This window comes from Anas platyrhynchos, chromosome 20 (genome assembly GCF_047663525.1).
Source record: "Anas platyrhynchos isolate ZD024472 breed Pekin duck chromosome 20, IASCAAS_PekinDuck_T2T, whole genome shotgun sequence".
Lineage (NCBI taxonomy): Eukaryota > Metazoa > Chordata > Aves > Anseriformes > Anatidae > Anas > Anas platyrhynchos.
Window position 1 is genome coordinate 13,859,887 of NC_092606.1, and position 5,276 is coordinate 13,865,162.

Below are 5,276 nucleotides of genomic sequence, written 5' to 3' on the forward strand. Positions count from 1 at the left end.
GGAATGGCTATCAACACGCAGCATGATCCGTCAGAATATGTTTGCAGTTGATGTTTTTGTTTTGTTTTATTTTCCCTGTTTTGACAATCTAGCCTATGATGATAAAGGGCAGCTTGATGATAAATAACAAGCTTGGAATTCTAGGAGCTCTACACAAAATGTAAATATTCGAGATGAATTGAAATGTCTTTTAACATCTCATTATAAAGCTTTCTGCTGTCTAGACATTTGATCAGTGTAATGAAAACGTCACCATTTTTTATTCTATATCAATTTTTCCTTTCAGATTGGCAATGGGAAAAACACAAAAAACAACCAGAAGAATATCACAGAATCCTACGATGCTTTCTCGACAGGAAGGCTTGCTGTTATTCAATCCACCAGATGGGTAAGAACAAACATAAACTTTCAGGTTTTTTCCACTGAAATTTCTACTGTGTTGAATCACTAATTTGCAGTATGTTAATTCATAATTTTAAAAAGTGGATGTGAAGACAAGGTGTATGCTTATACAAAAATAAAAAGGTATGCAGATGGGCGCAAAGACTAGTAGTACAGAAACATTCCCTGAGACCTAAATAAAGCCATGTACTAGAATGTAGCTCTTGATAAACTCTGTAAGCCTTGGGTACCAGAGTCAGTAATGTTAGAATAGACAGTCTTGTAGCTTATTGCTGTAATTTGTAATAAAGGGCACTAACATTTGTTAACTTGTAATTCTCATTGTAGTTTAGAAGCCTTTTGTTTATTAAAGAAACTGGCACTCCCTAAGTTTTGAAAAGAGCATAGATTGAGAAAATAATTGTTATTGCTAAATACAGATTGCAGTTACTCTAGAATGTTTGACAGTCACAGTATTTACTGTATATTGTTCCCACATTCTTTATGGTCTCATTTTTCTTTGATTTTGTGTACGTGTGTCTTTTTTTCACTATGAAAACAGCACAGGTGGGTGTTGGAGAGGGGAAGTCAATTGGAGAATGGTTTGGACCAAATACAGTTGCTCAAGTACTAAAGTAAGTGAGATCATACCAGTCTCATTCAGAACGTACTCCCCTGGGGCAGCCAAGAGAAGGCCCAGGCAGAGTTTTGAAGGCTGCATCTCCCCCTGTCCCACAGTCAGGAATGTACTTGCCATCTATTTACAAGTGCAGCATGGAATGTCATGCCACAGCTCGGTGTGCAGGTACTGAGTTGGGAATGGGTGACCTCTAAATTTTAATAAAGGAAGAGCCTGAGGAGAAGAAACTGCAGGAAAGTCTCCTGCTACGCCGTCTGCATGCCCTCACCAGTCACACCACAGATGTATATTCCTTTCTGCACAGTGGCACAGCTCTGGCAGGTCGAGAGTGCCACCGTGTAGGTCGGAGTGGTGGTGTGAAACATCAGAGAGAAGCCATCTCGGCTGAGGAGGGAACTGAGCTGCAATTCCTCCCTTTCTGAGCAGCAGTTCTGCCAGCAAGGCTACTGGATAAAGATGGGCAGCTCCTCATAGTCTGGGAGCCACACTGAAAGGAACTGAGGCTGCTCAGTTCTCCAGGGGTACGTGGAGGTGTCTTACCTCAGGCAGGGGCTAGGCTACAGGTCCTGCGAGCTCAGCAGCAAGTCTTTGACACCCTGGAACAGGCACATGATCTGAAGAGGGAGGGGAGCTGAAGCATGCCCTGGACTCCAGATCTTTCATGGCCAAGTTTTTCATGGTGAAACGCTCACCCCCATTTCTTTCTGGCTTATTTGAAACAGCTAATTCTGCCAGTGCAGCTTAAGAGTGTAGCTCCCTTCCCCAAAGGTTTGGATTTTGCAGAAGTGGACATAAAACTGTGTGCTGCTGTCTCCCACTGAAGTTTTGGTGCCCCAAACCCTTAGCTGATTTAGCTTTTAACGCCCCATTTCTGCTGTGCACGCAGGCTCAGGCAGAAGTAATTCCACTGAATTCAGTGGAATTTCTTAAGCAAAAAGTAATCTGCAAAACTGGCATAGGAATTTTTTTCTTTTCCAGATGAGAAAAGACACAATTGGGCAAGAACCCATTGCAGAGACTGTCGAGTGCAATAAAAAGTAATAAACTTGATGTAGTTGAACTGTTACTGTCACTGCACTTAGCAGTAAGACAAAACAGTTTGCACATGGTGCAGCGCATATGTTTTTCCTGGTACCACTCAGTACCTATTTTTCTAAAGATATTAAATATTTAATGTTTAAAGTTTTCTTTTTCTTACATGGAGACTTTAAAAAATGCAGAAAGGATGTTTTTTCTTAAGAAAAAAAAAATAAATAAATGGTTCTGAGTGTAAAGCTACCCTTTTGATCCAACTAGTTTATATTAATTAGTACCTTAATGTTTTCTAGGAAGCTTGCTTTATTTGATGAATGGAATTCATTAGCAGTTTATGTATCTATGGGCAATACGGTGGTCATTGACGACATCAGGAAGTGACACCTCATCAGTTTTCTGGTAACAGTTTCTGATTTGACTCCATTTGCCAGCATGTATCTAAACATGAACAAATACTTGGGGGGCCATGGGTTTGTCTTGCAAGGGTAAGAAGAGGGAAGAAGGACATACAAACTCAGTTGTGTTTTTTTGATCCCTGATGCCAACTTCGTGCTCACATCACTGGATGTGAAGAGCTCCTTGAAGAATTTCTACTGTCATCATTGCTGCCATTTCATTTCTCTGGCGTTTTATAGGCAAAGCTTGACACTATTAATAACATTAATAGGACATGTCACTGCAGTCTTAAATTGTCATCCCCCAATCATTGATCTAACGTCTCACTTGGACGTGCCAGCACATACTGTCTGCTAGAATTACTTCTACTAAATAGCTGTAATTGCCATGCCCGGCTCGTTTTGTCTTGGGTGCCCTATAAAGATCCCTGGCAAACTAGCTTAATTCACTACTGAGAGGAAGATCTGCTTTGTGTTCCTCTGTGCGTTGACTGATTTCTAGTTTTATTCCCGCAGAAAAAATGTGCTGGTCCCCTCCTCAGAGCAGTAGCGCGTCCCACAGCAGTGCACATTTGCACAGAAGTGCTCTTGGCCGAAGCAAGAAGGCAGGAGGACTCTGCACAGGCTGGAAAGCCCTCTTGCTTATTATACCTCTACGACTAGGGATAAATCACATAAATCCCGTATATATTGATGCATTTAAAGTAAGGTTTTCTTTCAGTTCATTGCTCGTTACTGTCAAATAAGTTTGGGTATCTGTGATGTCAGTAAAGAAATGAATGACAATTTCCTTTATTCCTTTTGAACTCCTAGGAATGCTTTAAGATGCCACAGTCTTTGGGAGCATTAGGAGGGAAACCAAATAATGCCTTTTATTTCATAGGATTTTTAGGTAAGGAAAAAAGAAACTTATTCCAAATGTGCAGATGATCAAAAGAGAACATTTTTTGAAGGGGAAATAGTAAGGGGTCTAAGCGTGAACCTCTAGAAGTAAAGAAAGATGAGAATAGAATAAAATAAATGAAGAAGCATATCTAAAAGAGTTTAGAAACAGTATGAGATGATCCTTAACAGGAGCAGAAAGTTAACAGCAAAGCTAGGTGTAAAAATAAGTGATGACATCAACAAGAGCAACATACTGAGAATAGCTGATAGCATTTGACAAGTGTATTGGTCAAATGTCACTTTTATTTTCTTGTATTTCAAAACTGTTTCTGATAGCAGTATCTTTTTCACCTTTTGCATACCTTCTGTTATTAAGTATTGCTCTAATTAATTTAAAATGCATTCCTTCAGATTTCACCCCACTTTGGGCCAAAATTTTGCAACCCTATTTTGTCCTTTTGTAAAACCTAACCTGTTTTAGTTAGGCTTTTTTGTTCCAATTTCTGAATGAATGCCTAATGGGATTACAGATTGCATCTGTGAACATCCTGTACCTTTTAATCTGTCAAATGTTAGTGTTTACAACACTTGAGATTTAAAAAAAAAAAAAAAAAGTACTGGATCTCACATGGAAAAATAAAAGTATGTGACAAAGATAGAACATAACCAACCAAAAAATTACAGTAATAGGTGACAATAGGAAGTTATACTAAATACCCTGTGGGAAACGCTGTGTCTAAACCTTCCGATTCTCTTAAAGAATCCCTAGCTGGAAAGTCTAGATTATACTGACTGCGATGGCAATCTAATTTCTATTTTACAGTTCTGGACCAAGTGCTTATTAATGTCACTTGCTTATTTTTAACATACGGCTTTTACCCATCCAGGCAATGAGCTGATCTATCTGGACCCTCACACCACTCAAAGCTTTGTAGATTCAGAAGAAAATGGCACGGTTGACGATGAGAGTTTCCACTGCCAGGAAGCCCCACATAGAATGAAGATCATGAATTTGGACCCTTCAGTAGCTTTAGTAAGTGTCAGGAAATCTTGAATGCATGTACTTTATCTCAAAGTAATGTCTCTCTACATTGGTAAGGGCAGCAATGCATCTCCTTGAACAGAACCAAGATCACAAAGCTGTCTTCTGTGATCAACACATAGTAGTTTGTACATAACTACATGGAGAATCTTAGGGCAAGTGGGGAGCTGTCTGTACTGTAGGAGCTCGCTTTGTTTTCTTTACTGAGCAGCTTTTACTTCTTTCAAGAGGCATTATAATGGTCAGAGCAAGGAACTGAAACAGGTTTACGTGTTTTATTCTATCACTACTTTATGTTTGGTCACCTCTAGACAAGTTACTTAAACTTACTTTATATCATAAGTTGAAAATGTTTAAGTGGAATTATTGTATTTCACCCCAAATTACAAATACAAATGTGTTATTTGTAATTCACCCAAAATGTCATGGGGGTACTGTGGTATTTGAAAAAATTGGATCTGATCCCATGCCAGTATCCTGTGATTGGGTGATTGGCAGTTGTCACCAGTGGGATGTGTTTCTAAAGCTTTAAACAATCTGTAAAGATACCGGTATCTGTCATTCATTCACATACCTGTTTTTTAATACTGCTGCTTTTTAGAAAGTTTTTTTGTTTTGTTTTGTTTTAATACTTTACTACGTAACTGTGCAAAATGTGGCATGATGCAACGAGACAGACAAAATCATAATGAAGAGCAAATATTTTCAGTATAGATACCAGAATGGAAATGTTCCTTAGGTGGTCCATCATCTACAAGTTTTCAGCTTCTGCTGATACCTGGACTGTAGGAACTGGGTGGCGCTCCATGGAGGAGCACACAGGAGCTGCTGCTATTTTTTGCTTGACTATTTCGTTAGGGGTTTGCAGGGCCTTGTTCTCCCCGTGGGTTCTCTCCCT

General features: G+C 39.3%; 1 long non-coding RNA gene across 1 annotated transcript; it reads left to right on the forward strand.

The window, feature by feature from the left end:
* Nucleotides 1-290: 290 nt before the first annotated feature.
* On the forward strand, nt 291-3,149 carry LOC139999122 (uncharacterized). Its single transcript, XR_011804216.1, has 4 exons — nt 291-388; nt 944-1,016; nt 2,350-2,455; nt 2,968-3,149. It is a non-coding gene; the product is annotated as an uncharacterized lncRNA (long non-coding RNA).
* The last annotated feature ends 2,127 nt before the right edge of the window (nt 3,150-5,276 follow it).